Below are 25,851 nucleotides of genomic sequence, written 5' to 3'. Positions count from 1 at the left end.
TACATTATGCTGCCTCTTCAGCTGCTTCAGAATATTAAAAATTATGCCAAGCTATCAAAACCTTTAAATGATGCCCTCATTCATGCCATTGTAGGGCATATTAATGGAGGCAGGAGGATGAAAGATGACAGTCTCTTTCCCCAGAGCCCTTATCCAGAACCTTTACTGCATGTCATGCTGCAAGGTTCATGTCTCTCCACTCCCAGATTTCCTACTGCATGAAATTTGACTGTGTTCCTTTTGCATTCCTGCAGCACATGTACTTTGTATGCCATTATTTTGATCACTCAGCTACCCATATAGACAGCCATGGATACATAATAATGCTTAGTCTTTGAGGAGGATAAAGGAAACCTTTCTGTAAACTCTTATTTTTTCCCCTCTCTAATGGCCAGCCTTGTTTTGGCTTCTCCTTTTAACCGTTTTGGCAGGCATTTATCATAAATCTTTGTGGCTTTTTGTTGAGAAAGTAGTAATTTACGATCTTGGTGCCATTTTGAAGAATAGAGTTACCTCCTTAGTGGCACCTTCAGTATCCCTCTTTAGTCATAATTGCTGCAGTTCACAGTCTCTGAGTTGGTGGTTTGTTCTAAACACTTGGCCTTGTTCCTTCTAGAAGTGATTCAACTGCCCCTTTCCCTTTTCTGCAGTTCCCTCTATTACTTATGTTCTGCACAGGAAAGCACAAGCTTCAGGAAGTGAAATTAAAGATATCTATTGAATGAAAGAGTGTATATTGTATATATATAATTTTATGTTATAATATGGTGTTAATATATGGTATTAGAAATATATCATTAATACATCAAATGTATCATGTGTATGTGTATGTATACACACACACATTTCAAAGGAAGAGTTTGAAGACTTCACTTTGAAATATCATTTCTCTTGAAACATACCCTTGTTATTCATATAACAGGAACATACCTTCTCTAACGTTAGTTGAAAGGTGACAATGTTATCTCGTTGACATCCAAGTCCTGTAAATGAGGCACAGCCTTGTTGCAGAGACTGAAACTGAAATTGGAAAAGCAAAAAAAGCAGACTTCTCTCTCTACCTCTCAAGGATAATACCAGCTCTCTCTCTCTCTCTCTTTCTCTTTTTCATCTGCTTATCTGTGTCCCATCTCTCTCCATCCTTCTATCTGACTATGTAAATCTCAGTGAGTTATCTAACAAGACTTACTGTAGCACTTAGTTCAAATACTTGCACGAAAGAGAATTGGATTGATGTTTTTCCTAGCCTATGAGTTGTTTTCTCTTGGATCTCATATCCACCTCTGGTCCATCTGTGGTCTGGTCAGCTGTGGTTCCTGTCTGCTGGCACAGGCAAAGCAACAAAGGCTGTGTGTGCATATATGTTCATAGTAAATTAGAAATGACCTTTAAAACTAAACTTCCCAGTTTATCTTGCAGTAATTGTTCTAGGGAGAACTTGTGACTAATGTTATAAAATTCTTAGGTTATGTACACACATTGGTGATCTGTCCTAAGCAGTCCTCTCAACAAATGTTTGGCCATTAAATTGAGCTATCAAGTACAGCATTATACTTTAAGTTATAATCATGATAGACTAAAGGGATGCCATTAAATAAAGAATGATCAGAAAAACCCTAGAATTTCCATTCGATTACAGGAAATGAGTCAAAACAATAATATGAGGATTAAATGAGATGAAAAGTACTTTGCACAATGCGTTGCATATAACGGGTGATCGTAAAAGTATAGCTGTTATTTAACAATACTATTCATATGTCTCCAGAAGTTTGCTTGGAGATTAAGAGCTCTTACTTCCAGAGTATCCCCTTTTTGTCTTCTTGTTAAAATGAATTTCCCTATATTTCGAAGTTCACCTCAGTCACTATGTGAAGACTTATCTGATTAGTCTCAGTTTATAAATATATAATATTTATAAATTTTATCACATACAGTTATTTGGACCCCTATATGTTATGGACTGTTACTGTAATTTTAGTTTTGGGTTAGCTGTGCCCCATGTTTTTCCACCTAAGTTATAAACATCCTACAAACAGGAGCTAAGACTTATAGTCCATACAGTATCTACCATTATGTCACATGCTTGGGGGGCAAGCATTTGTGTGATTTTTTTTCAGGAGTTTGTACATAAATGATTCTCAAAGAATTTTCTTTTTCAGTGAAATGGGATAAGGAAGTATGAAAGTAATTTTAATAGAAATTCAGTATCAGATTCAAATTTGCTGGAAATTATTATCTATGACATAATGTTTATTTTTTTTCAGTTCTATATTTACCTTTTCAGGAATTGTAGGATTCCTGAATATTCTGTTCTGAACTGAATATTCCTGTTCTTTTCCATGACTTAGAGTTTAACTTATTTCCTTGATACACACACACACACACACACACACACACACACACACAAGATTTCTTTTCTAAACTCATGAACTTCTTCAAAGTTTTTGTTGGTAAGCCACAACTATACATAAATGCTTCAATTTTGCTAGTAAAGTCCAGTTTTAAAACCTTGCTCTATGTTCTCTGAGCATCTGATGTTGATATGTTGCTAATATGTTCAATCATTTTAAAATGAGAGGTGGGAAGGGAAGAAGCCAAAATAATTGTTTAGTATTGAAATCATCTAGGCATAATTAACTTAATTTAGTCCTTTATTTCTATTTAAAAAATGCTCCATTATTGGTATGACTTATTTCCAAAATTACCATGTTGATAATAATCCCTTGGGGCCCTGAGCATACAGCTTCTTGTTCCTTCTTGGGGGATTATGAGTCAGTGGCTCTCAGATTGAAGTTGTAATTTTAACAGGAATTTGTATTTTTAACCATAACTTCTATTCTGACAGAATTTTATTGTATACTTTTAAAATTACCTCAGGAAATTCTTAACATCCCGGAAGTTCGGAAAACACCTGAATGAAGTAGTTTCCTTCTTGTCTGCTCCCTTAATTCCTAGTTACAAATCCCTGTGGTCATCACCTACCACAGTCACTAGTTTTATTGGGAACATCTCTTGTGAGCTGGATTTAAAGGTGGCAAAATGATTAGAGTTTATTAAGTTTCTTTTAATGGCAAAGACCTAAGAGGGCTGTTAGCTGGTGAACTGTCTTCATTGCTTACAAGATATTTCTAATTAGAACAATTTACTCTCTTCAATTAAATATGTAGGGCTTCCACAGATTTCAGTTTAGGGACTGTTACTGAAAGCACATTCCTCAACTATGAGTTTCTTTTATTATTGTTTCGGTCCTTTCAAAGTGTTCCTCTTTGAAATAATTTGAAATTGGTTTTCTGGGAAAAGCGAACAGCTTTGAACTTCACTAGTATCGTTCACTTCACATGAAAATAAGAAAACCAAGATCATGTGTCGCTCAAATCTTTTTCATTGAGTATCTACCTTTGGTCTTTTTTTTCTTCTCTTTTTTGATGCCTTATTGTGGTTCAGTCTGTAGTCTGCAATCATTACAGGTATTTGTGTGATGGAATATATTTGAGCTGCTGAGCACAGAGTCTGTGAAGGAGCGAATGCTCACAGTTGGAAGCCACTTTCCTGAGAAATAAATGTACCACAGAAAATTTAAATTGCTTCTACTTTTTTGGACAGTGCTATTCTGTTTATAAAACTAAGACATGCTCTTCGTTGTTATTTCCAGGTCTGAATTCCCTCTGTTCTAAGATCTTTACAATTCTCTTCTTTATTTCTACTTTGAGTCAGAAGTTTGACCAAATGTTCTTCCCGGTGCAACTGCCTTGGACCCTGCTGGTTTTGTGCTTCCATCTCACAGTGTGTATATTTTTTAACTTGAGCTGCTGGCAGCTATGAAACGACTTAATTTTGACTCTTTCATGGAATAATTAAGAAACTCTGGGGTTATTCTGCTTAGACTCCATAGTTAGCCTCCTCCTACCATCCTCTTAGTTGGTAGGTGGGGCACTGTAGCCATCTGAGCAGGGAGAGTTCTTAAAACACAGAGTCATAACTGATAAGCAGCTTTAAACTTGCATGACCAAAGTATATTCCCTCAGATTTGGAAAGCGAGATTACAGGGTTTTCCTTTTTTGTTTGTTTTTTAAATCAACTCAGAGGCATTTCCTTTGTAAAATGTGAAGCTGTGTGAAGTGAACATAGTACATCTTTCTTACTTAAATATTGATAATTAATGTTAATGGGACTTGTGGACCTCTATAGTTAGCTTGGGACATGTTCCGAGGTGAGCAGATATGGATCAGGAACACTTATTTTATCCTTTGTCCTAGTCTATTTGACTGTCCCTACATAGAACCGCAGGCCTCCTGGGTTCTGTTTTCAGAGCACTGTGGAATGCCATTATGTAATACCTCCTCTCCCAAAGAGGGCACACCCTTGGATGAACTGCACTGTGAGTCCTAGATTACCCAAATATGACTGCTGGATAAAATTATTTACTGTCTTCCACTACCAAAGCATAACTTTCTTTTTTGTCTTTCATTATGAATGTGGCATGAATTTATAACTCTCTCCTCTTTTAGAGTAATTCTTTCCTCTCTCCTCTCTTTGTCTTTTATCTCAGTGAACAACTCTAATGTATTAGTCTCCTAGAAATAGACAAAAATACACCAAATGGTAAAAATTGCAATACAGTGCTTGTTTTTTTACATGTCTCCTTTTAGTTTTAACACAGTTCCATTGTTCCTATTTTATTTTCAAACTATTTCAAAATCATTTCCTAGCTCCGAATTATTCTTTTTCTTTCTGTTGTATTCATATTTTTAGGCAGAGCAGAAACGATATTTATTGCATATGATTTAGGATCACTTACGGAATCAAAGGTTATAACACCCAAAACAGAAATGAGATGCCCTCAAAACATGTTCTGTGTTAGGCATATCTAAAAAAGAGTATTAAATATCTCTTAGGAGTCAATTTTAATACTGACTATGGATGAGAATGAAGAAAATGGTATTACTATTTTTTCCATAAAAGATCAGAATCAGATCAAGTGAAAATATTTTGTTTTGTAATTTTGAAGTTTAAAATAAGAGATTCAAATTAATGTACACAGCTACTTCTATATTTAAATATCTACTCTAGATCATACAATAATAAATTATCTGGCTTGGAAATTATGAACATACTTTTCTCCTTTTCCTACCTCTTCCTACCACTCTGAAAATATTTCTGCTTCTTAGCAACTTTAACAGACCTTGGCAGAAATAGTTACCATAAGAGTTATATTAGTTCCTTTTGGTATTAATTAATTCTCATAAAATTTTTTTTTTTTTTTTTTTTTTTTTTTTTTTTTTTTTTGCGGTAGGCGGGCCTCTCACTGTTGTGGCCTCTCCCCTTGCGGAGCACAGGCTCCGGACGCACAGGCTCAGCGGCCATGGCTCACAGGCCCAGCCACTCCGCGGCATGTGGGATCCTCCCAGACCGGGGCACGAACCCGTGTCCCCTGCATCGGCAGGCGGACTCTCAACCACTGCGCCACCAGGGAAGCCCTCATAAAATTTTTGAAAAGAGCAATAGCATTTGAGACTTACAAAATTATGAAATAATATACATTTAGATTTCTTGGAATTTTTTTTTCAGTACATCATTTCACTTGAAGGGTTTGATATACCCTTTCTAACAACTTTCTACTATTGAAACACACGCACACACACACACACACACCACAGAAAGCAGAAAAGAAAAAAAATATGGGAAAAAAGGAGAGGAAGGTAGACAGGTTAGATAGATATTATAGATAGATAGATAGATGTATAACAAAATTCTGAAGAAAAAAATGAAACTAACCATGAAACAATGCCACAATCTAGGAGGAATCCTTTACCCTGTAAAATGGCACAGCCCAATCACATTTATTCTTGGAGATACATGACCTGTACTGTGGAGAAAACCAGGCCACTGTCTCGCATTCCTAACTCCCACCCTCTGCCAGCTTTCTGTAGGTTTTCTTCTTGGGAAAGTCAGAGTCATTTCCCTTTTACCCCTCATCAGTAAGTCAACAATTCAAAGATATCAAGAAGAGAATATAGAAGAGGGATTGATGACATTGCATAGCCTTGCTGAAGTAATTTTCCAGCACGTAATGTTCTGCATAACAGTAGAAATAGGCTAAGCCATGATGATTTAGAGATTTTTCTGGTCAAAGAATATAGACTGCCTCAGATATATTAGGACATAAACACTTCTCCTGGTTAAAGAACAGTTTGAGGGTAGAAGAAAATAAACCTCATCCCACAAAACCATACTAGATACATTTCTGGTCATTGCTGAAAATTGAACTGGAAGCTCTGCATGTCAGCTCTGCTAAAAAGTGGAATATTCTTTCAGTTCCAGAGGACAGTGGGAATGCAAAGATTAATTCACACATACCTTCTTCTGTCAGAAGACTTTTCTGAATATGTCATTAACTCAGGATATCAGAGCAAGGTAGCAAAATTGGAAGGGGGAAGGGTCTTATGGGAAAGATAGAAAAATTTAAAAATTAGCTGCATAAAAATAGGTAACATCTCCTTAACCACTTGGAAGAAGAATGCACTTGTGAAAATAATTTACTATAATAACAGTGAATGATTTTAGAAAATATCTACTATTGTCCTTAAAAAAAACAGTAAAAATTAAATAAAAAACAAAATAAAGCAAAAACTGACCGTACAACCTGAGACTAGGAAGCCATAATAAAAGATCGAAAGTATATTTTTAAAATATAGACTGATTCAAGCTAATATGAAATAAGGAAATAAGCTAAATTTTTAAAGTAGCAATAAAACAAAAATAAAGCCGCATAACTAACTGCAAATATGAGGCAATGAACTGTAGAGTTAACAGTGCAGAAAATCAAATAAGTAATACCAAGGAATATTGTAAGAAGCTATCTCAGTCTTCTTTGGAAAGCATATATTATCTCCTCCCTCTCCATTTTTTTTCTAAATTATTGTTTACACCATTCCAAAACCATTTATCACATAGCACCTTGAATTGGAATTACTTGTCTTCATGTATTAATTCTCAATTGTATTTTAATATGGAACGGAATGAGTTTGCATTAGTGTAGTCCTTACTGCATTCATCAAATATTTGCAGAAAGCACGCCTTCTAAAATATACGCTGATTGCTAATATATGATTAATATTTCCTCCTCTGGGAAACCACATATGAACAAGAAATACTAAATCTTTCTACTCCAGACTGATAATATCATGTTAAGATAGTTACTGTTAGTATGATTTACCTAACTCCACTAAGTAATCCGGTCCTTTTGACTCTACACCTCACTGTTAATTCACATGTGCTTTATTAGAATATTCCTTCATTCAACACTCCAACTGTTGGATTCAGCCAATTGTTGCAGCATGTCAGCTTTGGTTCTAAATATCTCATTATACTGACTAATCTAGAACATACTTTTATCCAGAGTCTACAGATAGCATGACATTTTTTAGTATGTTTTAAGTGCTTTTTGTAAGTATACTTGCTCAGTAAGGCCTAGTGCTGTTTTTTGTTTGTTTGTTTGTTTTTTGCAGCATGCGGGCCTCTCACTGTTGTGGCCTCTCCCGTTGTGGAGCACAGGCTCCGGACGCGCAGGCTCAGAGGCCATGGCTCACGGGCCCAGCCGCTCCGCGGCATGTGGGATCCCCTGGACCAGGGCACGAACCCGTGTCCCCTGCATCGGCAGGCGGACTCTCAACCACTGCGCCACCAGGGAAGCCCCATCATTCTTGTTTTCACATAATGTCCATGCTCTGTATAACCTAATGTTCATATTTTTAAAAGTTGTTACATGATAGTGTTTTCCTCATCTTTTTAGACTACTAAACAAAGCTGAAAGAAAAGATGTATGTATGCTTTCTCAGTCACATTATTATGTCCTCTTTTCCATTGTCCTTATTAGTGTTCATTTGTCAGTACTATCTTCCCAACATTCTCCATTGCCAGGTGTCGATGTCTCCAGATTCTTCACATTTTATCTTTTGAAGTCATCTTTGCTTGGAGGAGTTTGAAATTATCTTACTCAGAAGACTGAATTCCAAATCTGAGAAGATCCTAAAAGATATTTTTTATTATTCGTTACTTCAGGCAGTCATTCAGCACACTTTCAGGTCCTTTAATTTCAAGCATCATAATAGATGCCTAGTAGCAAGCCTCTCAGTTGGAATCTTTTTATGTAGACACCACTACTGAAACTGAGATATGATTACATAGCTCAGAGAATCTGGTACATATGTAAAAGCTTGTTCTTACTGGGTGTGAAATCTATACACAGAGTTAAAAACAACTACAATGGAAGAATGAATAATAATTTTCATTGATCCCTTAAGGACATTAAGTTATTATAGAGTTAGCTTTTAGATAGTTTTGATTCTACATTTCATATATTTAAAGTATTAAAGAAATTTTGAGGTTGTAAATATACCACAGACCAGTCATTCCTCTTTCTAAAAAGCAGAATATAAAACTTCATGATTGGGCTTCCCTGGTGGCGCAGTGGTTGAGAGTCCGCCTGCCGATGCAGGGGATGCGGGTTCGTGCCCCAGTCCGGGAGGATCCCACATGCCACGGAGCGGCTGGGTCCGTGAGCCATGGCCGCTGGGGCTGCACGTCCGGAGCCTGTGCTCCGCGACGGGAGAGGCCACAACAGTGAGGGGCCCGCATACAGCAAAAAAAAAAAAAAAAACTTCATGATTTATGGTAAACAATATTGCTTTTTTTCACCCACCTTCCCCTTCATCATAAATAAATGTTGATGCAGTTTGGAGGGGAAAGGAAGTCTCACATGAATTTCATTTGCTCTGTCAGACATCAGAAATTACAGAGTCTGCTGCCTACCACACTCTCCCACCTCTCTGGATGAAATAGAAGCTTCGATCAATCACGTGGATCAACCATCTGAAGAACAAAGCAGCTACATTTATTAAGCTAAACCTCCCTATCGGGGCCTATTTCACAATTCTAGTAGCAGAGGGAGTATATAGGCTACCCTATGACAAATCAAAGATTTTCAAGTACTGTATGCAGTCATTTTAGCATGACATTGAACATCTGTTACCTCATCTTTTTAAGTTTTCATCTATGTGCCTGGAATTTTCTGTGAGATTAAAAGACTTGCAGAAGCAGAGACAGCCTTTATTGAACCATTAGCTAATAACACCAATTCATGGAATTCACTGCACCTGATGGGTGTCAACGCTCACCCAAAGGCAGATCTTGTGAGACATTTCCAACTCTTTCCAGCTCTTTAGCTCCTTTCATAAATTGGCTAGGCATTAGTTATTTAGTGGTTACCAGAGTATTGAAAATATACTGTCAGTCTATGACTAAAGCAACTTTTATCAAAATGACTGTTCTAAAATTTAGTTAGCCAATATTCTGAAGATCTTTACTCTTTTGGGATATCAAACCTTGTGCTTTTCAGATTGGCCCATAGATGAGGGTTAGAATTAGAGTGAGGCCCAATTAGGAGGGAAGAGAATAGTAAGCATAGTGAGAAATTAGTAAAAGACATCTAGAAAACTCAAAGTTTACTTAGTATTTACCATGTGAGGGAGTTATCTTTTGCTCAGTAACAAAATTACCCCCAAATGTTGTACCTTATACAAATTTATTCTTTTTCAGAATTCTGTAACTCAAGTCTTGAATTTGTCAGAGACAAAAGACCTCAGAATAAGTTGAAACTCTATAGCATCCCTTTGTAAGGATGATTTTTATATTTTAAAATGAGAGGACAAAGACAAGGGGATTTAAGACATATAAGAATGTTGGAATAATTAAAAGCTAAACTCAGGCCCAGTCAACAGTTGATCATACTTGAAGAGCATAGGTAGCCTTTACTTAAAGTTACTCTTTTGACATTTCTTCCATTGCCATCAATGTACCTAGTAATAGAGTGCCCAGTAAATTGCAATAATATTATTATATTATTATAGAGCAAGAATGTGTGAAATGCTTTAAACTTTATTAGAGAAAGGGACATTATCATAATTTTTATTACTCGAAGTAGACTGTTAGAACAAATTAACCCTAGAATGTTAGTGACATAACGTAATAGAACTCTATTTCTCACTAAGGTAACAGTTACTATAATGTGCTTGTAAAGTTGGTGGCCTTCCACACTGTGATTCATGGACTTAGAAGCCTTTAATCTTATGTCCCTGCCATCCTCTACAACATTGATGTTTTTTACCACATTTTTGCCTTTTAGCCAGAAGACAAGAAATAAGAGTATGGTGAAGATATACCGATTTCTTTGCCATTTCATCTTAGAACTGACATATGTCACTTCTGCAAACATTCCATTAGAGAGAATTAGTTATGTGGCCCCATCTAGATGCAATGGGCCTGGGAAAAACACCCTTGGCTGGGCTGGTGCTTTGTAGCGACAATTATCTTTTTTGGAAGAAGAGCACAGATAGTATGGTGGAAATTCTACATAATTTACAAGCTGTCTAATCTATACAGGTATCTTCCATCTATGCGGTGTGTGTGTATGTGTCTCTGTGTGTGTGTGTGTGGAGAAACACAGAAACTTTTAACCTCTCTATGCACAAATATCACACATGATAGTGTACTTATTACCACTCAAGACTGCTTTTCCTATTTGTAAAGAATCCTATCAGAAAGGTGTTTTTTTTTTTTTTTTTTTTTTTTTTTAGCAACTAAAAAACATGTCTTCTTGAAGCCCTTGGTTCCCAAATGTGTATGTTATTGAGCAAATCTAATATTTTTCTGCATCGGCATTCTTCAAATATTCTTCAATCACAAAGAAATTGTATCTCCATGTATTATCAAACTTATACATAATATATCCCTTGACTTGTCTCATCATTCTCCAAACATTGATGAGTCTTTCCAAGGTCTTCTGCTATCTCTGTATATTTCCATTTGTCTGGGTTTGTGTTGGTGTGAAAATGGCAAATATTTTATTGTGATATATGTTACTGAGTTTTCAGTTACATAAGGGAGGATAAATAAAATCTATTGGCCAGGACCAAAATCTCATTACATGGAACAGCTAGCCATCTAATGTAGCCACAGTCAATTCTATGTAGTTAACAAAAGATAGATGCACAGAGAAATCTGTGAATAAAATTGTCTTTATTACTCTAGATTTTTGGTCCATTATCTGCATCCATTTCTCCATCCTGGTGCACTGGTTGACATATATGTTAGCTTCAAAGGTTCCTTTAGTTTAGGTTAAGATTAGAAGGAGGTTTGACAGGAAGTTCCATTTTGCCTTTTCCCTGAACCATACCTTACTATCTCTCTAGCCTTCTAAATAAGGGAAATCCATGTGGACATGTTCTCAGACTCCATTTTAATGCCAGGTACATATGATGGAAATGAACAGGTGACCAGAAAATAAAAAGACCAAAAAGCAATATTTGCCCCAGTACAGATTCCTATGATCACTATATTCCTCCCACAAAACCACTAAATTTCTCTCTTTATCACAATGACCCCCTTTGGATATTTTAAAAGATTCCTGATGGACTTGTCCAAATCAGAGATCTTCCTCCCTGGGTTGGTGAATTTAAGCTTAAGGTTACAAAGTATGCTGTTTTAGTAAGTCTTTAGAATTTACAGATAGTAAGCCTTATCCCAGTGATTATGGAAGGGGGATTTGGAGGGGTGTCACAGTGGAGAGATGTGGGGAAGAATCTCCCATGGTCCTTTTTCTAGAGTGGCTGCCATTTTAGCATCCCATTGTGGTAAGCTATAGTTACTAACAGATGTGTGTCTCTCTCACATCCCTCTGATGAGTTGGAGAGCAAAAGAACTTGAGAGTAGCTGCCATATCCAAATGTTAATTCAGTAGTGCCCCAGCTAACTAAGAATTTTGAATTTGAATTTGTAAGTTCATTTGAAAAGCAAGACTTTCATTTCTCTATTCCATTAACCTTTATCATGAATTCCAATAGCAACTACCAGAAAAAAATTAAATTATTTACAATGTTTTTGCAACCATTGTGCTTCCCTTCAGCTTGAAAATAAGCAGTCCTTATTCATATTCACTCATGCAACATTTCTTCCATTGTCATAAAGGCTATAAGTAACTGCTCCTTTAGTTTAGGTTAAGATTACAGTGTCTTAATTCTAAGACAAAAATGTGTTAATAAATTCTGGTAGATGAAATAAGAATAATCTCAAATGACAGGTGATAAAAAACCAGATAGCATTATTTGACATTGATTTTTTAAAAATTTTACCTTTACATTTGTTCTGGAGGTTCTCTTCAATTGCTTTAATGTCAATGTGCATATAGAACTGCTGGAAAATATTTCCCAGTTTCTGACCCAGCAGCTCCCCTCCGCAACTTACTGCATGCTGGAAAGACATGATGCTCCTTTAAGTGATCTGTAAGATGCACCTTTTCTCCAACTGCCTTGGCTTAGGGGAAGTTAACGTGTGTTTCAAAGGACTTTGCTCAGAGGAAGTAAAAACAGAAAAGTGACAGATCCGTACAGCTGTGTTTAAACACATTGGGGATCTAATATTTGCTGCCAAGTATTAGGAAGCTTATATCTTAGTAGTGAACTTCAAAAGTACAAAGAGCTGTTTATTCTCAAAAAATCTTCACAAGAAGATATGAATTAAGAACATATAAGTTGTCAATAAGGACTGAAAAAAAATAAGAAACGATTTGAATTTCAGATGTCCTATTTAGACTAAGTAAATACTTTTTTAAAATTATTTTTAAGCCACCAATTTTTTTTCTTTCTTTTTTTTTTTTTTTTTGCATAAGAAAGCTCATGCTTAGAGAAAGATTCTTATGGAGTTTGTCAGTGTCCGCCTAGTAGTTTTATTTTTGCTTTTCAGAGTTGTGTATATTTAGAAATCCTGAAACTTAATTTTTTTTCCATCTTCCTTGTTATCTTTTGTGATTGTTAATTACAAAATAATGTTAGTGACCTTTCAACTGTGTTTAACTTTCTCAGCTAAATCTATATTATTGAAGAAGTAAGCTTCTAAATTCACTTCTATTTCTAAACAAAAATTCACTTCTATTTCTATTTAGAAAATTGACTTCTAAATTCACTTTTATTTCTAAACAAAAGTTATGCTCCTTTAAAAAAACACTCCCACCATGGCCAGTTCTCATTGATCCCTACTATATGAAAAGACTGTGGGGTACAAAAATAAGTTAAAAGCCTGTCGTAAATTAATTTATAATAGGGATGAGTCTGACTGTGTTTCTATAACAAAGTCCTCATTTATTCCTGCTTAAGACTGTATACAAACAATTTCAAATATGAAATATTCTTTTATGAGTGTAATAGAGTGTTTAAATGGAAATAAACTCTTCGGACACATACAGGGCTGGGGTTCCAAATACAAAGAACAAAGTAAGTGCTCAGTACCCTCCACATTATAAAGAACAGTGGTGGACCACTGTCTTAGGACTCGCAAATGCAGTGGCAAGATACCAGTTTAGTGAGTCTTAGCTGTTCATCTCTTCCAAGGTACGTTAAGAAGTTGAAGAATCAAATAGACTTAAGATTCCTCTGGAAAGAATTGGGGAAATGCTTCCTTCTCACCTCAAGTCAAATGAGAGAATTTTTAAGATGTCATTCATAGATTTTGTCATAGGTCATCTGGAGTTGAGAAGAGTTCAAAACTCTGATATTTGTTTCTATCTGAGCAATTTAGAGGCAGTAGGCTTTGGCTGGAGCTGCTGGCTTGACTGTCTACCAAAGAGGTTATATGTTGGGAACAAAATCACTTCTACTGAGGGTGGGAACAAAACGCCTCATTTCCCATGAACCATAATGAATTACAAGGGAGGGGAGCCAGCCCAGAGTGAATTTAAAGGGACTTTTTCTAGGAGTGCTGCTAGAAGTACAGTCTCTGTGCAGTGGGCTGCCATATGCCCTGGTAGAGTGCTGAGGACTGACCTCAGAAATGGCCAGCTGGAGAAGAGCATTGCCACAGCTCCAGGCACTTTGAGGAATTCCCATGTTACCCACAGAAGCATCCAAAAAGAAAAAGGATTTATACTGAGAAACTACCATATGAGGGAGACCTACAGCCAGATGGCATCTGAGGCAATCAAGGAAGGCCTTTCCTTTCCCTTCCCGTGGTCTTCCTTCCCTGATCTAATTCCCTTAAATGGATTCCAAAATTAGGGCCAGGAGGTAGAGACAGGCAATGGGAATAGGAATGAGAAAAGATTCTGACCTTTCCTCTTGTCTTCACCAAAAAACTTCCCAGGCTGAGCCATAGCAAGGTTAGCTGAGGTAGGGAATGGAGAAAAGCATTAAATTCTATGAAGTTAGGAGTTCCCTGGACTGGACGTTCTTATTGCTAAAATGGTAATATTTAGTATGTGAGCACACATAAAATATTTTATTGTTTGGAAGTAATAGGAGAATATTTCATCCACGAGTTAGGGAAGAATGAGTCCATAGACCAAGTTTAAGAAAACGATGTGGGAAAAAAATAAATTGTTTTCTGATTACATGCTATGGAGTTCAGCCCATTCAATATAAAGATGAAAGTCACTACAAAGATGCATGAAATTCATTCACAGTACGAGAACAGAATTCCAGTCTGCCCCACTTAGGTATACAATAGTGGGGCATAAAGTGAACATGATGGATATTAGCATGATGTATTCAAATTTGACTTTGGAAAGTGTCTGCCTTTCAATCTGACTTCCCACCACTGATTTCTCTACTTTTTCTTTTGTACACCTGCATACCCTGGCTCAGCTTTTTAATTTAACTTAATACTGGGACAAAGCTAAGGAGATGCAAAAGAGGAGAATGGATGATCTCATTGACATGTGGGGAGAAACTATCTTTTTGAACGTTATATAAACTTCACCTCAGTCCTTAAAGTCTTTATGAAGTGAAAATGTTATCTTTCTCTTTTTTTCCCCATCACCCAACTATACTCCCTACTTTTCCTTTTACAAATAATTATCATTTAGAAGAAACACCAACCAAAATGTTTCTGTTTCTTCTTCTTTCACAATGAGCCACCCCCCCAAAAGGAGAGGAAACCAGTAATATGTCCATTTAAGCAGCTTTCTTTTCATGGTTTAAGCCTTGGGGAACCAGTGTAAATTCTGGATCACAAACACATTATGCTTTTGCTAATAACCACTGACTGCATAAACTTCCACTGAGATTTCTTGTATAATCTGTTCACACATGATTACTAAGGTGTTTTTGCTTTGTTACAGCAAACGAAGTGCTCGTATATATCTTCATGTAAAATTCCTCTGTTGGTAAGCCATTTTTCTTAAAAATTCCACACTGGGCTAACTCTTTGGTACAATTTTTTTTTTTTTCTTAAGTCAGTGAGTATAAAATTGTGGACAATTATTTTTATTTATTACTGCTAAAGAACATTTTTTAAGCCATAAATAATCCCTTCCCCTTCTGTTGGCGCATAGAGACAAGCTCTAAGAGGTTGAGGGGGTAGGCTTGTGAGAGTTTCTTGAAAAAAATAACAATGACTTTGTAGCCTAAAAATACAAAGCTATGCACTTCACATGAACAAAGTATTGACCCAGATTGCTTTCTGTGTCCTTAAGAGAGTCATGGAAATAAGTTATATTTTGCTCTATTGTGTTCCTTTCTGTTCTCTTTGTCAGCCATCATAGCCTCTACTACTGTGGTATCAAGAAATTGAATTCCATTTCTGACTCATTGCTTTGCTTTTTCTTTTTGAGCTTATCATTGCCCCAGACCATTTACAAAGGAACCACATGGCAGCCAATGAAGCTGGTGTGCAGTGATTTTGCTCTCTCTCCCCTCCCCTTTTCCTGACTCCCCAATATCTTCTTCACTTTCTTAATTTCTCTCTTTCTTATGGCCATCCCCTGTGGATTTTTTTTTTTTTTTTGTCTTATTATGTCTTGTGATCTCAGTGGTTGAGAAAGAATGGGTAAGAATGCAAACTGAGAAATTAAAGTTTTGTTTTGTTTTGGTTTGGTTTCTCTCTCTCACCATGTGTATGCCTGCATTCCAACCCTCCGGGGTCTCATTCCTGCCTTAAAGATCCCCTCTTTAGGGGCAGCCCCAGTATGTGAAAGGTGTCTTCCCTTGCTGCGGGTACCTTACTGGCATCTCAGTTTTGACCTTGGATTTATTCTTCATTGAAACCTCATTGTACAGTTGATGGTTTCTGTAGAATTACCAAACCACGAAATAGTGAAATTCAGAACAATGAATATTTATGTAGCTTACATATATAGAGAGACAACCAGATATACAGAAATGTAATTATTTTCATTTTATGAGCCTGTTAACATGATGATCATTTCTTAATCTATTTTGAGGCTAGACATCTCCTAGTATTTTATACACAAACATGGTCTCTGCTGGGAAGTGGTGAGAGGAGGGTTAGGACACATGCTCTGAGTGGCAGTCACTAGGCCCCACTTCTTTAGTGTCTTTAAACTTTTGTTTGCCCAAGTGGAAAATTAGGGATATGATAACACCTCCGGTGCAGAATCATTGTGAGGATAAATATGTTAATGTGCAGCTCTTACCTTCACCACTGATCTCCTGGCCACTCTTTTTTTTTTTTTAACATCTTTATTGGAGTATAATTACTTTACAATGGTGTGTTAGTTTCTGCTGTATAACAAGGTGAATCAGCTATACATATACATATGTCCCCATATTTCTTCCCTCTTGCATCTCCCTCCCTCCCACCCTACCTATCGCACCCCTCTAGGTGGTCACAAAGCACCGAGCCGATCTCCCTGTGCTATGTGGCTGCTTCCCACTAGCTATCGATTTTACATTTGGTAGTGTATGTAAGTCCATGCCACTCTCTCACTTCGTCCCAGCTTACCCTTCCCCCTCCCCATGTCCTCAAGTCCATTCTCTACATCTGTGTCTTTATTCCTGTCCTGCCCCTAGGTTCTTCATAACCTTTTTTTTTTTTTTTTTTTAGATTCCATATATATGTGTCAGCATACGGTATTCGTTTTTCTATTTCTGTCTGACTTACTTCACTCTGTATGACAGACTCTAGGTCCATCTAACTCACTACAAATAACTCAATTTCATTTCTTTTTATGGCTGAGTAATATTCCATTGTATATATGTGCCACATCTTCTTTATCCATTCATCTGTTGATGGACACTTAGGTTGTTTCCACATCCTGGCTATTGTAAATAGAGCTTCAGTGAACATTGTAGTACATGACTCAAACCAATCCAAAAATGGGCAGAAGACCTAAATAGACACTTCTCCAAAGAAGATATACAGATTGCTAACAAACACATGAAAGGATGCTCAGCAACATTAATCATTAGAGAAATGCAAATCAAAACTGCAATGAGGTTTCACCTCACACCAGTCAGAATGGCCATCATCAAAAAATCTACAAACAGTAAATGCTGGAGAGGGTGTGGAGAAAAGGGAACCCTCTTGCACTGCTGGTGGGAATGTAAATGGATATGGCCACTATGAAGAGCAGTATGGAGGTTCCTTTAAAAACTGGCCACTGTTTTTGCTCACACCACCCCTGTGCACCGGCCGCCAGGTCAGGTGTGCCCCTCACTCCTGGCTGTCCCCTACCCATCCCCCTGCCAGGGAAGCTGAGCCTACAGACAGCCACCTGTCTGACTCATTTAGGTCTCTCTCCAAGTCATCAGAGAGGCCAGCTTAGCTAACAATGGACTCATTATCCTCTTATCCTGTTGATTTCACTTTAGTGCTGGAATTAGATTACATTCTTCCTCTGTATGTATTTATTGTTGTGTCTCCACCACTAGAAAGTAAGCCCCAGAAGGACAGGAACTTTTGCTGTTTATCCACGGTATGTCTGTAGTATCTGGGACAGTGCCTGGCATGAAATAGAACCAGAATAAGCATAATTTCAATGAATATAGGCGTAAGTGAAAAAATGCTTATGAATCCCTTAACAGACTGCTTGTCACATAGTAAGAACTCAAATTATGTCATCCATTACCTTTATTATCAATATGATTATTACAAATTGATACCAAGCTATGATAAATCACACGATGAACAGTGAGTGTGGAACAATTTCTACACCACAGTCCTGTTTATCTTTTCTGCACTATTCTGAGTTTTTCCTCCTGAGTAAAACCTTGAATCAATATATTTGACTGGTTTATCTATTTTCTGAAATCAAATAGGAAAATATTTGTTTTGTTGACAGAATGTGTGCATCTGACACAGTGATTCTTTTCCAGGATATATTGTAGCAGCTGTTTTCTAGTCATTCTCAGCTTTGTACTCATGATGTTTTGTCTGATTGATAAGTTTCATTCAAACTTTAGGTACTGGTTTGTGTTTCTTTTAACACTATTCTATCTATTGACGTTATAACCTATATACATCTATATAGTTTATCTACCAATTATTTATTTTGCTACTCTGCTAGTTGTCATTTTTTGTACCTATCATTAACCTGATTTTCACAAAACTGTAAGTTCCATGAGAAAAGGGAGTGTTTTCTGGGCATTCCTAGTACTTACATTATAGGTGTTCAATATACGTTTGTTAACAAAATATTTATTTATGAACTCATCTTGGTAGTTGAAACTAGATTACCCCTTAATTTTCCCAACAAGTCCTTCAATATGGCCCAAAAATGCCTTGCTTCAATCACTTATTTGGCTTTTTAAGAAATTTACATTATAGAGTGATGTTATGGGGTTTATGCAACTTTATTTTCCTTGAGCCTGGATTCGCTCCCCAATGACTGTGGTATTGTTTCTAGTTATAAATTCTCATCAAATTTCAAAATTAAAATTGCTATAATTTATATCTGATTAATTAATCTGTTATATCCAAGAGTTTTCAGTCCAAAAAAATTGTTAATATAAATTACTGAAGTTTACTATTCCTCTTTCCTTCATTGTGAGAAACTTTAGTGAGTGCTCTAGTCATATGTTTTGTTTTGTTATCCAGTTAGTTTGTGGCTATTGCAAAGGCCTGGGTGAAACTTGCAATGTGTTAAGTGGGCAAAGTATGCTTTAGGTTCTCCTCGTCCTCCCCTAAGGAAGTAGTCACTTCATCTTACCTCTCCTCTATCAAAACCAGCTGTGAATCAAATTATTTTAGAAATCATTCACTTCAATATAAAAATGACAGCTAGCCTAAAATTACACTTCTTTGCAAATTTGAATTTTTAATGACCTAAGGAATTTCAGTCACAATGAAATAGCCATTGGGTCTTCAGTGCATCCCTGCCACATGCCCTAGTCCTATTCCAGTATTGCTTAAACATTTTAAACAGTGCTACCTGCATCACGTGCTCATTCTTTCTCTGCTCTCCATATTTGCCTTCCCAACCTGCTGCCCTAGTCTCTGCACATCATAACCTCTCGTGTTGTTGTCACCTTGGAAGGTCTTCTCCTGGACTCCACTTGACCAAATCTCTCATATTAAGGATCTCCTCAAGAGACATCTTGGCCATGCTGCTTTGCCTGGCCACCCAGTTCAAAGTTCATTCGCTTTACCTTTCAGCTCCCATAAACCTTTATTTATAGTTCTCTTTGAGGCAAGTGTTTTCTTCCCTGCTTTACAGTCTCTGTGCACAGATCTGTCTTTCCAATTACACTGTGATACCAAAGGTAGAGAATGTTTTAGATTGTGAATATGCAGTCCCCAGATGGAATCAGAGCTTGCCATGTATTCAGTCCTTAGCTGTGACCTTGCATTTAATTCTGCTTTGGGAAGGGATAAGGGAGTGAGATAGGAGAAGTGAAAAAATTTCTATGTAATAATGCCTTGGATTCCAAAGAAAACAACCACATCTTTCCCTCATGTATGCATAATGAGGAAGGCAAAGGGCACCCTTAGATTGAGACGAAGGTCATTTTATTTTTTATTTTTTGACACTTCTCTTCCCAGGGAACCTCTTGAAGCCTACAGAAAGGGTAGAATCATGCTGAGTAAGACCATGGGGTTTATATTAGCTTTTCTTTTATGAAATTGGAGCTACCAAGATACAAACTAGAATAGACTATTTTTTCACTCTTCTCTAAAGAGAGGGTATATAAAATTGTCCAGTGATTCACAATTCTGCCAGTTCTAGGTTAACCAGTCACTGGGGCCTAAGGTTGCCCTCTCTCTCCCCAGAGCGGACCCCAAGACAAGGTTTCATGAGACAATGGTTTATTAGAAGGTACTCCAAGGAGTGAGGAAATGGCACAGGACAGGACAAGTAAGGATGGAGATAAAACAACGTGTCGTGGTAAGTACATTGGACTCAGTCTCGCAGGGGGCTCTGGTGACGATGAAAGTCACACTTCAAGCTGTCCTCTCTGGGCATGATATCTATATGTCCTCATTAAGATCTGCCCCCAAGGGTGCATCTCTTCCTACATGCAGGCAAAGCCGAGTCCAGAGGGTCAGGGGCAGCCCTCCTCTAGGGAGCCACAGGTGCTTGCTGCTGGGAGTGAGGGCTTTTCAGAGCCAGTGCACACGCTGGTGAAGGGATCGGTGCATCAGCCTGGGTGTCGGGGGAGCAGTGGCATAGCTGCAATCCCAGCCTGCACTCTGCATTGGTTTCTGCTGAGAATCCTGGCCCAAGAGGGAGAGCTGATAGGGGCAGTGCACTCCAAGTGCAGGCAATAAGACGGTGCAATGTCTGTTGAGGGTTTACAAACAAAAGTAAAATAAAACTGGCTAAAAGTCAGTCTGCTTTTTATTATCACCAGCAATTCTGAATACTGTCACCGATAAAATACTTCCAACCCCCTTTCCCCTAATCCCGTGTACATTATCTTGGTGTGCTGCCATCTTGGCCCACTCTTAGGTACTTAAATATATAAAATTTTAATCCCTACCATGCCTAAAAAATAATACTTGGACAAGATATGTATTTTTTCTAAACGTCAGTCCTTATCCCTATAATTACAAATGATTTGGTGATCTTTTTAAACCACGTGAAAACAAAACAAAAAGCAAGAAAAAAATTTTCTGTACCTATGAGGCATAGATGTGTCTTTCTAAAGCTGAATCATCACAGGCATAGAGGGGGTGGAGCAGCAGAGGGGCAGGACCATTTGACAATGCGGGAATGTTAACCCAGCATTTTAATTCATCCATTTCACAAACGTTTCTTGAACAACTGCTGGGTGCTGGGTGCTGATTGCTGTGCACATCTTGTAATAAATGATTATGCAAGTATAAATTATTGTATAAATATGTAGAGGATACACACGCATACATAAAATATATCTTATGTATACGCACAGCAACTATGTACATATCTCTCTGAACTGTGGTTCCTTTCCTTATTTGACTTAAGTCACTGCCATGTCTCTCAATATAGCCTGCTATATTTATCTCCATTATACCAAACTCTTCTAAAGAGAGAAATGTCTTGCCTTTGGAATAACTTTTCTTCCTTCCTTATTAACCAGAGCACTACTGCAGTTCATTTCAGTATCCTGAGCAAGACAGAAAGACCTAATTCACTACAGAAGCCTAATGCATGGTTAAACTCTACAGATTATTTGCTAGTGAGTCAGCCTGTTTACCAAGATAATTCAACTTGCAAATTAGTCATGTAGAAAGATTTAGTTGGCGAGGATAGAGTAGGCACATTTGCCCCTAAAAATAGACACACTATGCTTGTTCCTGAAGCAGTACAGTAGCACCACACATAAGAGACACAGTGAGGCAGCGAGAGACTTTTTTTTTTTTTTTACTTATCCAAATGATCAATTCCTTTCCCTGATAGAGCTTGGAGCACATTGCCAAGCATTTGTGCCAGCTTTTTTCTACACTGGAAAATAACCCCTGGCCCATGCTAATGAATCAGGCACTAGCAGTACCAATTGGTATGGTTCTTCTTTTGCTTTTTGCATTGCTAACATTTCCTCCTTCCAGCTTGGGAGTTGCAGCTGCAGGGCTAGAGCTGTAGCATATTTTTGGCTCTTGTCTCTTGAAAATGGCATCATGGAGCTAGAGAAGTGAAGTGCCGTACTGGCTTACATATATGAGGAGTGGAAGGTATTTAGAGCCTGAGTAGGAATATTTGAAATCCTTTGTAGAAATGTAATGTGTTGGGCTATGAGGTTGGAACAGTATCCCCTATCAGGTATATTCAGTGATATTTCTTTCAGAGTTGCGAGGTGAATCTAAAGCTTGATGGACATTTGTACCAACCATTCTTTCTGGAGAGAGACATTTGCTCTTAGTATGCTCTTGGCTATCCTCCAGTTGCATCACTGCAAAATGTAAGCTTCCTCGTGTCTTGGAGATGAGCTAAAATGTTTTCCCTTTAGATTTTTCTACTTTTAGACTTTAAGTTTGCAAATGTAGTAAAAAGTTAAATCAATGCACAAATAGCTAACAACAGAGTACAATTAGTAAATGGATACGTTATATGCAGTCTGTCCACTGGTGTTGCTGAATCACATCCTAATGTCAAACAGAATGTAATAATTCAGTGTAGAGATACTTCAGAATGAGGTGCTGAGAAATACAGAGCCCCCACATGTATTTGACAAGCTGTTTGTAATGGGAGAAGGTTCTTGACTAGAAGGACTGGTATTTTATGGGGAAAGACACTGCACATAGACACGACCTTATGTAGCACTCAGGAAGACGTTGCCTTTATTAGAGTATAGCATGACTTCTCAGAATAAACCAGTGCTAGAACTCATTAATGAGGCTTCTTCAGCAAATTACTCCGACTGTGGATATGCTTGCATATTGCTGGACTGAAATACGAAAATTTGCATGTGTTTTTCCAGCTGTGCTTGTTTGTTTAATTTAAAAGATCAGCTGCAAAAGAAATTCTGATCATATTCGTAAAGTACAAGAATGGCCCCAGTTTCCTCATCACATTTGAAGACTGATTTGTTTCACACAGTAACTTCCTGTCACTTGTTGCCTCCACTTTACCCAGTATGCCATTTGAAATTTGGAGAACCCATTCTATGTGCAAACTGTGGGTGGATTTGAGTACAAGTCATAAGGAAATACTGTAATTGCTAAAGAAATAGAGGCATAATCATTGTCTTCTAACAACTCGCCATTTTTCTCTAGTGACAACATACACTATATATGGTTTAAACAACTGGAAGCCTGTCAAAGCTATGAAATAGAATACAAACAACAGCTAATGTTTATTGAGATTTGCCATATGCTCTGGAATAGGCTAAGGTTAGGTGCCTTATCACATTTAATCCTCTCAACCCAATTGAGATATTTGAAGCCCAAAGGTGTTAAATATCTTGCTTTAAGATTCCAGGGCCAATAGCCCATATAGTTACCATTATTCAGTATGGTCATGTTTCTATATAACTGCTTTGGAATCAAGAGTAATTCATCTGAGGTTATTTCTCATAGAGGTAAGTTTAGAAGAACTGAAAAAAGGCACACTTCTAGGCACTGAAGATAGAAAAATGACTAAGTAATGTGCCCAATCTTAAGCAGCTTTCTATGGGAGTGGTAAAGACACAAATCAAGCAATGTTACATTCTATAATCAACATTATGCAGAAGAAGTGCCTGGTGGGGGTCTGTGTGCGACTATGATGAACACAGAGGAGCACACAAAACCCAGAGAAGATCCCATTCTAATTTCCTGCAGGTGCAGATGCAGTGAGCTTGTGTCAAGAACTCGGATCTGAGCTAGTGCTTTCCCCAAGAAACCAACTGGCTAGAGGACACTTTCTATGGTTTCCCTGGAAACCTAGGGCATTATAGGGAAATATGTTGGGTTGACCTGGAAAGTACGGAACACTGTAGTAGGTGAATGTGTCCATTTTTCTTTCTTTCTTTTTTCCACTCTATGAACTCCACTTGGGGTCCCCTCTTTATAGATATTATATATACATTTACATAATTCGATATATATATTATGTATAAATGATGTATAGTATTATACATACTATATAGTAAGTATATAGTAATAAGTAATATAAATAACATTATATATACTATATTTAGAAGGAAATGCCATTTGCCTTGCTTGTCTGGACTACTATAAATGAAACATGTATGAAATTCAGTTTATACACAAGCATGAAACATATATCCCTTAATGTTAAACCTATTTCTAATCCTCATTCCACTAGAATGCCTGAAGTATTCATCCAGGACTAAAAACTTCAGCAGTTTTTTGAATCATGAATCTCATATCAGTTTCCATTTATGTCTGTGAGAAGAGCAACCTCTCAAGTAGCAAAAGTAAAAGGCTTGGGGTATTAGAGATGTATTCATGGATGAGTTTTCTGTGAGCTGGCCCAGTTTGAAGAAAACTATGATCTCTGGCCTTAACTACTGAAATCCTGGGTGCACAGAATGCAGGGCAGAGCTTGAGAAAGACTTATCTGGAAAGGATAGGCTCTGTGACAAAAAGTGACCAGCTTTAGGAAGAGAAAGAAGAAGGAAAAGAGCCCTAGAATAAGGCTGAAGGATTCAGAGAGGTCAGGTGGGAACACTGTAGATTTTCTAGAAGAAACTGAATTATGTAAATACTGTTCGATATTTCATGTTCTGCCAAATTCATAAGGCATGAATTTGAGAGGCGTGAGTCCAAAATCAGGAAGTCCAGGGAGGCTTTTTCGGTGACTTGGTCATGAGGGAATGTGGTCTTCCATCACTGCATTGGCAACAGGGTCATAAAGCCGTGTGCTCCTCAGTACAAGAAAGCCTTGGTCTGAGGACCAGGATGGGCTCCTCTACTCCAAGCCCACTCTCAAGCCCCTAAGACTTGTTCCTATCTCCTGTGTTCAGGACAACTATTTTTTAATAAGCCTTTAAATATTTCCCAGCATTACCATGTATGCAAATGGCAATTTATGGTGACCTTAGAAAGTTTTACAAAACAAGTTAGGTATTTTGAAGGCAACTGTAGCTATACTTCACAGGTCATAGAAAATGCAAGCCAAGTTATTAAACTGTGAGTAAAGGGTGTTGTGAGTGAAAACAACTGACGTTCAAGACAGCTGATTCCCAGGTTGTGCTAAGACATGCTACCCTGGTCCACACTTCAGAGCCCAAACTCTTACTAACATGTGGGTCTAATGAGATGAAGTGGACATAATTCCACATTCAAAAAATGAAGGGAAATTTGGAAAGTATGCACAGCAGACAGAAATACTTGCATCTCAGAAATGCATTCAAGAAATGTCTGGTAAAACACAAAGGAAATCTTGGCTTAGCTAAAAATTAAGGGACTCATATTTTTAGGAAGGTGCAGCCGCTCTTCCTCATGAGTGACACTCCCACTAGAGCTAAGTATAGTAACTCACTGCATTGTCCACATAAAATAAAATTTTATATTGCAGGATGAATTTCAATAAAAGCATTGTATTCTCTCCCTTACTGGGTCTTGAACTATTGGGGCCCAGAGTGACCAAATCAGAATTTATGTAACCCACACTCAGACGTTACTCTTCAGATACTTATCTCTGTGTCTGCCATCAATAGACAGATTACACATACAGATTTATTTTATAATTTATAATTATAATTTATAATTTGGGATTATCTTGTCTTCTCCTTACCACCCATAAATAGCTAGTTGTTCTCTCTTTCAGGTGTGGAGAGGATATGTTTATGACTAGGCAGTTTCTTTTCCAGTGTTTGGACACTAAATCCTTGTTTTCTCTACTTTTTTCTTTCAAATTATTCCTACATATATAACACATAATTTGTCTGTCTTTATGTATTAAATAAATTTTACCCCCATCCATAGAAACATGAACTAAATTTGAAATTAATCATTTTTCTACTTATTGTTGATTAGAAAAATATGGGAAAAAATCAAGAGTCTTTAAATCCCTAAGTGATTTGTTCCTGTGAGTCATTTTTCTCCCTTTTCCACACTAATTTATGTACACCCAATACCTATCAGTAATGACTGGGAAACTAATGTTTGCTGAGTACTTGTATACATGTAAAACCTATACTG

At 37.3% G+C, this 25,851-nt stretch overlaps 1 protein-coding gene across 5 annotated transcripts in view; it reads left to right on the top strand.

The window, feature by feature from the left end:
• The window catches only part of MDGA2 (MAM domain containing glycosylphosphatidylinositol anchor 2), an 820,633-nt gene that overhangs the window by 197,588 nt on the left and 597,194 nt on the right, over positions 1 to 25,851 (top strand). The window lies entirely within an intron of this gene.

The sequence above is a fragment of the Mesoplodon bidens genome (assembly GCF_964165515.1).
Source record: "Mesoplodon bidens genome assembly, chromosome: 3".
NCBI classification, from domain to species: Eukaryota; Metazoa; Chordata; class Mammalia; order Artiodactyla; family Ziphiidae; genus Mesoplodon; species Mesoplodon bidens.
This window is presented reverse-complemented; position numbering and strand designations above follow the sequence as displayed.